Source organism: Haliotis cracherodii, unplaced genomic scaffold (genome assembly GCF_022045235.1).
Source record: "Haliotis cracherodii isolate W230 unplaced genomic scaffold, xgHalCrac1.p SCAF_5, whole genome shotgun sequence".
Lineage (NCBI taxonomy): Eukaryota > Metazoa > Mollusca > Gastropoda > Lepetellida > Haliotidae > Haliotis > Haliotis cracherodii.
The window spans coordinates 20,582,677-20,594,757 of record NW_027266308.1 but is presented as its reverse complement, the minus strand read 5'-3'; positions in this window follow the sequence as shown (position 1 = coordinate 20,594,757).

The window sequence follows — 12,081 nt, the reverse complement described above, 5'->3', positions numbered from 1 at the left end:
TAGGTTTCTGGCGTTCCTAAGGGACGCAACTCTGCACAGCGAATCGCGGCGCCTTAGACGACTAGGCCATCCGTGCCCCCAAATTAGTTGGATTGACTGTGTGATTGTTTTCGGTGCTACGCGGATTCATTCAGTTTGCACATCGGTTTTTCGATTCATACCTCAATGAACCGATAAAAATACATAGTCAATGCTTGTAATAAAATTCGACAATGAATACATGTTTTATCTACAATCGTTTAACCAAAAACAGTTGTATATATGAAAACGGACAAAACTGACGAGATTGATAAACATTCCAGGTGTAGGAATATATACTGTGGCGTGACATGAATCAGGTGATTGTTTAATTTAGGCACATAACTTGACACACCTACAAAGTCAGTAGCCAATCAATGAAGAGTAGGATAAAAACAAAGTTCATAGGACCTGTCAATAAAGGCAAGAGGCGAGAAGAACAGTCAGACTGTAAAGAACCGGAACAATTAAGTCACGGAGAAGGCGGCTGTTTCAAATGATATGGTAAGTTACCATAGTAAACATAGTTAACTGATAACGGGAAGACATTTTGGAAAAATGCCAGTTAGAAATGAAACCCGAAGCCCGAACAGGGGACAGGCGAGCGAGCCTGCGCGTTTTGTTGTTTAATTCCTTCTCGGTCTTCGGTCTCAAAGAGTTGTTTGGACAATGAATATGCATGAATTTCGCTTAATGTCGATACACATGACGATACACGTGAGCAGAAAGGGAATTCCCTCGATTGTAATATTGGGATTCCCCGACATTCCGTAGTATTAAAAGGAGTCTGTCTCTGAATGCAATAACACGTGACCACTTCAGCTAATCAGAATGCAGGAATTACAATTGACACAAAACAAAGTTAACATTCAACACGTACAGACGGGACTATGTGTGTGTGCGCGTGTGCGCGCGCGCAACTGTGGACAACGTTTACATTGCTCCTAGTCGGATTATCTAATACCGACAGAAATTTCTAATTTTCACGAAACCCCATAGATACATGGACACTAGAGCTGTAACGGGTGGAGATCTCGTTTGTCATTACCCGACTCGATCGGACTTGAATACCAGTTTTGGGGGATGTCATGTAAATCAATGACATTCACTTCATTAATTAATAACCGATCTGCAGCAACCCATGCCTTTCGGATATTTATAAGATGCGACAAACGGGATCAGTCAGTCTCGCTGACTTGGTTGATGTCATCGTATCCCAATTGCCTGGATCGATGCCAATGATGTCAGTCACTGGATTGTCTGGTCCAGACTCGAGTATATACAGACCGCTGTCATACAGCTGCAATATTGCTAAGTACGGCGTTAAACAACAAACAATACGGCGTTAAACAACAAACAAACAAAACCCCATCGCCATTGTACTATGAAAGGAACTGTACAAAGTAACATCTACGACGCCTTCACGTCATATCTTAAAGTTAGTGTGGGTATTATATTTTTAAAAACACACATTTTAGCACACATAAATACTCATACATACAAAAAGGGCTATTGATGCTGTGATCACGCGACTTATCAAATTGTTTTCTGGAAGCACATTACTTAAGACTTGTGTGTTGCTGATTTATTTTGGCTGATGACGCCTTTGACTTTCCAAAGAGTTATATTTTCTCAAAATCGAAATTTAAAAACAAAAACATTTCAAGTCGTGGTTTGAATTGTTTGTGCTCTCTATACGCGTTATGGCGAAACGTCTGTTTTTTATTCTCGATAACAGTACAACATTTTGAAAGGGGAAAGGACTTAGGAGGCTTTTTGTAACCACATTACGCACTTGCATGAAACTCTCCTGGTGAGTGATAGTTACGTTGCACGCAAAAGACTGATGTAGGCCATGTCATCACAATCATTACTTTCCAGTTATCAGTTCATCACAAAGTCACCATTGCCCTTGGTTATATAAACAACTACTTAATATTGACATACATGATATGAACATGACTAGACCTTCAACACAACACTACAGCTCTACCACTGATGACACGGGTAGTTCCCCCAGTTCTCGAGGGCAGGATCGTTAGCTTTGTACATGGTGAACATCGTCTGACACCGGTAACACCAACAATAGCGAGGCCGAAAGTTGCTCCGCATCTTCTGTTCCTCGGTCAGAACAGCGACGCCATTTTCGAAAACACGAAACTCTTTGAACAGTTCCGGTTCCGGTGTCATACTTTCCGGTTGATCCTCCTCGTGCATCATCTCCTCGTCCTTGTCACCGAACGACATCTCCGCCAATTTACTGATCAGCCATTTCGTGTCGTCGTCACACACAGAGCGTCTTCGCGACTGAATGTTATTCATCTGTCGTGATGAGTCTGTTCTTTTGAGCGACATGGGCGACGGCACAACATCGATCGGAGGTAGTGTGACGCAAGACCCTTTCCTGGACAGTCCCTTGGCACCTTACAAACACATACACAAGCGGGGTCAGTAAATGCCCTCCGTGTCAAATGGTTTAAGAAAAAGTAATAGGACATTTGCTCGAAACCCTGGCCTATCCCGTTAACGAATATATCGAGAAACAATGTATAGATATAAATGAGTAAAAATAGCCTCTATACCATGACGGCATATTGCTTTCAGGGTAAAATATTTTTTGTTCAGGAGTCGGTGCACTGCACGCCAATCTGAATCAACGATAATGTCGGAAATGTCCCTCGTGTTTCTTGTGTTTATAATAAATTATATCTCATGACCCAAGTACCAAGCGGTAAATAAATTCGGGATTTCTTCCCACTCAAGTTGACATGCTGTTCAAAGAGACGCTAAACTAAACGTGCTCGCTCGTAATGTCTTTCACATTCCCAGTGAGAGATTAATTTCTTTACCCTCATCAGCAGTTTGCAACTGTTCGCCGCAAGTTACAGCTTGTGATGATTTCGGTTATGTTAAAAAGCGTGTTGCTATGAAACATACCATCCGCTGGGTTTCTCGGCCTCAAGTAGGTGGAGTCGTAGCTCTTCTTTCTCACCGATGAACAGGGGAGCTACAGTGACATCAAGTTGGAAAGTTAATATGGACAAATCTTCATAGTTGTGGTATCTGGTTTGAGCCATCAGTGTCTGTCTTCATGGCGATATTTACAGTTAAACTATATAACCTCGACGTATGAAAAGCCTCAAATTCTAAGGATTGTTTTTATTCCCTTGCTGTATGATGGCGGCCAGACAATCCAGTGTAGCACGGAAGTATGTGGTTTTCGGTAATATGCACTAACCACTCCACATCAACTCTTAATCGTTTTGCTGCGCGTGATAACATGCTATATGACTAAATCATATTAATACGGAAAGGGTTAACAATTTTAACTATAGGTTTAGTTTAGAAAATATAGCAGTTTGTTAAATAAAGTGTTGTTCTATGTTTCAGTATCCGGATAATGTACAATTTCATTTCAACCAGATTTTTTCTTTTTTTTTGCACTTCCCTACGTCAAGATCTGACAAGCCCCCTACAGGAAGTCACGTCATTTGACCCATGACCGTACTTCGAAAAGCCAATCAAACCAAAAGCCAATCATACATCAGCTTTCTAAAAGGATTCGTCTTCTACATAACGCACGACCCTCGACACCAAATCCTTTTGGGTGTAGATGTCACGGCGCTAAGAAACCCCTCTTTTTGAGGCCATGGAGTTTCTGACTACAAAAGCCCAGTTTCCACCCTTGTCGAACTAGAATGGAATTTCGTGAGTCGATCGTAGCGTCACCAGTACCTATTACGAGTTATGTCCATTCTTTGTCACTCCTATCGACAAATCAGATTTTCATCCGAAATAAAATAAATTGCCAGGCTGCCATCAGGACTTTAGAAGCTGCAGGCCCTGACTAAACTCTTCAGGCCCGAATTAAAAAATATGGCGCTTAATATGACACATAAATCGACACGTAACTTTAAAGCCGTAAGGACTCGTACAAACTACGGGCCCGATACGAGATCTACCTGCCACGGACCTACGGGCAGGCGCGTATTTCGAACACTACTTGCATATGCTTCAAATAATATGACGGCGCCCAGCCAAAACGATCTGATCAATAATCAAGATCTATATTGTTATAAAGCGGGCTTTACCTCGCGAAGTGCATCAAATCACTTGTGCACTTTGATTAAAAAATGGAAAGATTAGGAAAATACCTGTCGACGCCAAGTTGACAGTACACATGCTTTCAAATCCTGCAATCGATCGAAATCTGCAGGCAGTCGCCGTGTTGTTTTCGAACCGGGTGTCGCTTTCGTTACTCGATTTTGATTGGACTGTGCACAAACTTGTTAGTCAGGCCAAAATATAACTCCGTAATCCCAGCTTATTTCGGCAAGGTTGGAAACTGGATTTTTATAGTCAGTTAACTCCCTTGCCTCGGTACAAGATGTATATATAGTCCACATTATATAGAAATAATCCTATATAAAGCCTCTGTTATTCCATTCGTACCGAGAATTTAGAAGCCAGTACGTTGATTGGCTGAATAAAACTGGCTGACCTAAGGTGACCTCCTATGGAGTCTGTGTCAGATCTTGACAGAAAGTTATTTCATTCACGTTATTGAGGTATCATGTGCTTACCTGAGACGCATGCGCCATGAGGGGAGTTACGCTGGTCAATATCTTCTGTAAAAGGTCAAGACTACAAAAGAACCAATGCACATGTCTCAGTGGACATACTGTATGAGTTGCAGGTTTTCTAATATACTGAACAACAAAAGTTCCTGTGACATTGAATAAGTTATGTTTTTTACCAAATCTGAAACAATTTCGGTTTGCAAGACTCTTGTAAGTGTTCAAATGGTTTAATTTGCCATACTGACTTCAGAAAATGCGTGATTTCATAAAAGAAACCATGAACATGCCAAAATGTCAATTTACAAATCAATAGCGTGTGTGTCCACCTCTGTGCTCGATTGGTGAAAGATCAAGGGAGCGAGCCGGCCAGGGGATGACATTCACGTTGTTTTGTTGAAGGGAATCCTGAACAAGTCGAGCAATATGAGGCCGGGCGTTGTCATGTTGAAAGGTAATGCCTGGGCCATGACGACGCAAACACGGTAGAACAACAGGGCCGATGATCTCGTCGCGGTAACGCTGTCCATCGAGATTTCCCTCTACCACTATCAAACGGGTCCTCTGTTTTGCTGTAATCCCACCCCATACCATAACGCTGCCGCCCCCGAACCGATCTTCTTCCATGACACAATGATTGACGTAACGTTCACCTCGACGTCGGTACACTCGAATCCGTCCATCGCTGTGGCTGACGTGAAAACGAGTCTCGTCAGTGAATAGAACTTGTCCCCACTGCATGGCCGTCCAGCGTAGACGCTGTCTGCACCACTGTAGACGTGCTTGACGGTGGTTTCCTGTCAAAATGGTACGTCTCGCGACAATCCCGGTTTGTGAAGATATTCGTCGAAGGCCAGGGATGCTTCTTGCAGTCACTGTTGCTGGCTGGAATCGTAGGTGTGTTGTTCGAATCCAGTTGTCTTGTCGATTATTGGTTACGCGTGGCCTGCCACTCTGAGGATGCTCTCTGAATGCATTCGTCTGTTGCCAACGTTGCCATAAACACCAAAAGGTGTTTCTGTGGACGTTAAATTGTCATGCAACATCACGTTGACTCGATCCTGCTTCAAGCATACCTATGGCTCGCAGACGCTCATTTTCGGACAGGCGTGGCATTTCGTAATGTTGAATAATTGCGTAATTTTGTTATTTTTCTGAGTGGTTGTTGTCAGCACGATGCTAAACATTGCATATGGAATCCCGTTAACGCACATGTTTTTATACCCATTCTTGGGAAGTGAAATCCATGGGGCTTGCATAAAAGTCAACTTTTACATGGAATGCATGCTTTTCTGTAGCAGTTGCGTTCTTGTGACTTGATCCCATACATGTACTACAATATTGAAAACCAAACTTTACTTGTTTGAAAAATACACTAAAATATTGATGTCACGGGAACTTTTGTTATTGGGTATATATGCGTTTATACTGTAGTCTAATTTTGTCATCACATCTCCAGCGACTTCCAATACAAAAACCCATGCTGGGATTTTCTTTTCATTTGTTTTCTAAACGACTGATGGTATTTTTTAATTCAATGAACAAAAAGACACTCTGCTCCTTATATACAAGTATACAATCACAAACACATGTACTACCTCAATGGACACTATAAAAAATGGCGGTCTTGTGTGAGGCAATAGCGACTTTGTTGTATTCCCTTATACATTATATTACTAATACTACATACACACTGGATTGATTGATGCATTGCACCTCGCTAAATATAACTCATTGATGCTTGAGAGATTTTTTTCATTCTCATTAAAATCAGATCTTAGTTCTCGCTAACGCTAAACAAAGAACTAAGATCTGATTTTGATAAGATTGGAGATACTTGGGTAAGCGTGTATATATACTGAACCGCAAAAGAAACGTCACCATGGATAGATATATGAGAAACCTTATTTGTCCAAACACTGTAAACATACTCTGAGACATATTATAAAGATGAAACTTGGCAAAACTATTCATCACGGTTGAAATTAAAGTGTCAAATGTTCTTAAAGTGAAACACAACACTAGTTTCTGAGAAAATGGCATCACAAGTCAGTATCTCGTGTGTTCGTCATGTGCATTGATGACTGCCGCGCAACGTCGATACATGGAATGGATGAGGCGGTTGATGAAGGCCATAGGCACTTGAGTCCACACTCGGAGGAACGCCTGACGCAGTCCAGCTGCACTTGTCGGCCTTGGTCGGACGTCATTCAGCCCACTCTCCTACCCAGAGTTCCTTGCGGTCGGCAGCCAGCATAGTACCTCTGCCACAGGCCATTCGTCACATTCCTTCACAGTCCATTCAAGATATTGCGTATGCTTTTCATCCGTTTCATTTTTGACAATTTTTCACATATTCATAAACAAATGTCAAAGAATGGTTACGGTTCATTAAGAACGTATCCTAAAATGTGAAAATTGGTTGTACGGCTCCACGTGCTGCCATCGAAGCCCAACGGAGAGCTAGCGATACGGTCACTTTGATGTATAAATACATATTGCCATGCAACTCACTGTCGCAGTTGTAGTAGCATATCTATATAACTATGCAAATCAATATGTAAACCGTCCCTAAATACTTGCAATAGTCCGTTCTATTCTGATTTCTGAAAAGGCGCGTTTGTTTGCAAACAAGAGAAAAGTTCAGGTCACGTGATATGCAAATTGGCCTGTGGCAGCGGTGTTATGCTGAGTCGCCACTTGCCGAGGTGTGCATTCAGCCGTCTTTGAATCTCGTCCCACAGGTGCTCAATGGGATTGAAATCGGAACAGAGGGCAGGCCACTGCATGGTTCTGATGCCATTCTGCCAGAGGAAGTCTCTTGTTGCTCTCGCAGTGTGGGGACGGGCGTTATCATGCTGAAACTCGTGGTTGCGGCGACGAGGCTGCGGCGAGGTATGGCGTGTGGTCTCAAGACTTGATCAAAGTACCGAGCTGCTGTGACATCATTGCCTCTCCCTGGACCGATGTTCTGGAAGACCAATTCCACCCCACACCAGTATGCTCGGACCACCTCACGAGTCTCTCTCAACAACACAAGCATCCGAATAACGTTCACCACGGCGTCGCCAGACTCTCTCTTTGCCATCTGCTGTGGAGATACAGTAACGGCTCTCGTCTGAGAAGAGGACTTTTCTCCACTGCTGGTGGCGTCAATGCTGGTGCTGTGTTGCCCACTGAAGACGGTCCCGGCGATGACGTGGTGTCAGAATGGGTCCTCGGTGTGACCTGTGACAGTGGAGGGGTCTGCTCGTCAATCGTCGACGCACGGTGTCCGCACTAATGTGTCGCTGGTGCGTCCCCATAGTATGTCGAGCAGTTTCCGCAGGAGTAACAAAGAGATAACGAAGATGCTGTCGCACAATCTGACGATCTTGACGTCGTGTGGTGACCCTTGGTCTTCCACTAAATGGTCGGTCATCTGTAGTGTTGGTGGTCTGGTTCCGTTGCTGGAGCCTGTATATATGGTCCTTACGTGGAGACCGCCTCCGTGGTCTAGTGGTAGAGCGTCCGCCTGGAGAGCGGAAGGTCCGGGGTTCGATCCCCGCCCGATCGTACCAAAAGACGTTAAAAGATGGTACTTGTTGTTACCCTGTCTGGCGCTCGGCATTAAAGGGCAAGGACTGGTCGGCTCGGAGTCAGTATACTGTGTCTGAGTGAGGTATTCATGTTAAACTGCGGCATGGTATCTCAGTGTGCTAGCACTATAAATCGGCATCAGTCCGGACTAGTACAAGCAGCCACACACGCTATATAAGTGCAATAATCTTGGACGCGACGTTAAACCCCATTTCACCTCACCTCCTTACGTGGACTTGAACTGCACTGGCTACTTGCCTGGCGGTTTATCCAGCTTGCAATCGTCCAAGGGCTTGGTGTCGCTGATTTCTTGTCAATCTTGGCATGTGGTAGCAATTCAATAACGAATGAATGTTATGTGATCTGGGTGGATTTTTATAGGGCAAAAAATGGCGGAACGCATGTGCAATTCAATTTGTACGGAACTGACGTGCATCGGGTTACCATGGCCGTTGCCATGATACGTTTGGGCGATCGGTTTTACTGTCATCTGCTCTGGGTTTTTTATCATCAAATTTCATTTTTCCGGACAAGGTAATGTTAAATTTTAGAAACCTCGACAAAAATTAACCAGATATCTAAATGACAACTTTTCATGCAATGTAACTTGGGGTGACGTTTCTTTTGCAGTTCAGTATACATAACTTATCCCTTGATCTTGAAGCACGAATACATTGCAGCCAATATTTATCATAATTTTGACACTAAAGCTGAAAATATTTTTTTCCAGAAAAAAGCGCTACGTTTAGAGAACTTAATATATGTAATACTTGTTTTCATGTAGCCCAGTGAGTAGTTGTATGGGGACATTATATTAAGCAATTTCTAAATACAAATAATGAACTTGGCCGCCTATCACAACGAAGACAATGAAAGAGCAGTGGGTATGAACACTAAGAAGGGTTGCAGTTCTTTGTTCTGTTAATGAGAAAATAATTTTGGTTACAATCAGAAATGTCAAATTTGTGAAGGGAGTTAAAACTGACCCATTTCATGCTGAGCTGTGACTTATGAAATAAAGGAATACACCGAGTAAAACTCACTTGCGGCTTTGGTTGTATCCTGGATTCCTCTACTACTCCTCAGTTATTTTAAACTATATATCAATATGTATTTCTGCTGCTTAGCAACTGCTTACTCTTCACACAATTATAGCGAGTTTGCATTGTAGTTTCCAAGGCAACAACGACAACGTGTTAATGAAACTAAACGTGAAGACTTGTCAGTTGAGTACAGGGTATCTTCCGTTTTCAATAGTTGTAATACAACATACAATTATGGAGGACACCCCCAAATTGCCACAGTGCAATGTTCTCCATGTACTGAGGTGCTTGTATTCTCCATGTCATCATAAGCATGAAGTCAGCTAATCATCAGAGTTACATGTTTTATAAATAAACATTAATGTATCAACCGCACCTCCCTAACGAGGCCATATAGAGGACCGTCACTGGAAATGGTACATAGGACTGGTGTACAACGTGCCATATAAGGGGCTGTCACACTAAAGGCTATATAGGACTGGTGTACAACGTGCGATATATGGGGCTGTCACACTAAAGGCTATATAGGACTGGTGTACAACGTGCGATATATGGGGCTGTTACACTAAAGGCTATATAAGACTGGTGTACAACGTGCGATATATGGGGCTGTCACACTAAAGGCTATATAGGACTGGTGTACAACGTGCCATATATGGGGCTGTCACACTCAAGGCTATATAGGACTGGTGTACAACGTGCCATATATGGGACTGTCACACTAAAGGCTATATGGGACTGGTGTACAACGTGCCATATATGGGGCTGTCACACTAAAGGCTATATAGGACTGGTGTACAACGTGCGATATATGGGGCTGTCACACTAAAGGCTATATAGGACTGGTGTACAACGTGCGATATATGGGGCTGTTACACTAAAGGCTATATAAGGCTGGTGTACAACGTGCGATATATGGGGCTGTCACACTAAAGGCTATATAGGACTGGTGTACAACGTGCCATATATGGGGCTGTCACACTCAAGGCTATATAGGACTGGTGTACAACGTGCCATATATGGGACTGTCACACTAAAGGCTATATAGGACTGGTGTACAACGAGGCATATATGGGGCTGTCACACTAAAGGCTATATAGGACTGGTGTACAACGTGCCATATATGGGGCTGTCACACTAAAGGCTATATAGGACTGGTGTACAACGTGCGATGTATGGGGCTGTCACACTAAAGGCTATATAGGACTATCACAACATGCCATATAACGGGCCCTCACACTAAAGGCTATATGGGACTGTTATACAACATGCCGTATATGGGGCCCTCACACTAAAGGCTATATGGGACTGTTATACAACATGCCGTATATGGGGCTCTCACACAAAATGCTATATGGGACTGTTATACAACATGCCGTATATGGGGCTCTCACACAAAATGCTATATGGGACTGTTATACAACATACCGTATATGGGTCTGTCACACAAAATGCTATATGGGACATCCTGTGGTGATGTATAAATGTAAACAAATACCAGTTCTAGTTTCTGTTTCCATTTCCTCTATAATTTAAGTTAACAGCTCACACAAAAACACAAACCTATTCCTACGTAAAGAGATATCAGCTTTATTTGGCCAAACAGTGAAACCAGATAAATGCACATTTTAATCATAGGCAAAATCTGTTTTGAAGAAAAGGTTGTAAAAAATTGATTGTGATTATTTTTATTATACAATTTAGTTTAAAATTATGGAACGGCAATGGCATATTTGTTTTCTCATGGTATTTTTTAAATGTTACAAAAGCGAAATGGAGAAAGATTAAGCTTTGCATCATTTATTACAAGTTCATAAGCTGAAAAATGGCAATATGAAGAACTGAGTTTGCAAATGTATAGGCGGTGAAATTGTAACGGATTTTGAGAATCACTCTCATATATATTATATATGAAGCTATTTCTTTTAGTCCAGAGCTCCAGAAAAACAAACAAGGTAAGAGGACATATTTTCTCCGATTATCGAAATGTCAATACTTTTTTGGCTTTGAGAACATCAGAAACACGCACACGCACACGTACACGCAAGATCGTACACGCGCACCCGATTTCATTGTTTATTGGTCGTTCATTTTCGATAACATGCGATAAAATAGATATGTGCAACCGTGTATAAATGCTTCTATTTGGACTAGAAAATCTCCGCGGTAAGGAAAATTATCACGTTTTCTTCAAGACATAAAACCTTTATGGATAACAACTTCTTTACTCCTTGTAACGAAGTTTCCATAACATGTTTCATGTTTTCTTGTTCTTCCTACTTCTACATCTTCTTCTCCACAAAAAACATTAAGAAGGAACTTGATTTTGAGATGGAAATACTGTCTTCATAACAGCATCATTTTGTTAATTAAACTTTACATACGATGAAACATGTTTTTCTAGGGCCATGGGGAGGAGGAGTATCTTCAAGCCGCACCCATCGTCCAGAGAGATGTGTGAGTTCATCGGGGTCAAGCTTGAAAATTAGTACTGGCAATTTAATGGACTGTCGTATCTCAGAGTGATAACTTTCACATGGAAGCTAAAACTATTATGATAAACCAATAGAACTGTTTAATGGTACATTGTTGATATTGACTCGTGCAGGACACATACAGGTTGTACATGTTGTACATGTTGTAACTGTGTCAAATATAATTAAGGTACAGTGCTCCGCTTCCAAGATATGTAAACGTTGTTTTCATCTGTACTGACGCAAACCATTTTAATCATTTGAGTCAAAACAATGACATGTGATATCTGATGACGTCTAAACTGCCTTTCGGTTAGTTAGTGTGAGACATGGTGTCATGACATAGAAAATGTGCAACTTGTCTGGAACTTGACAACACAATAAACGGGT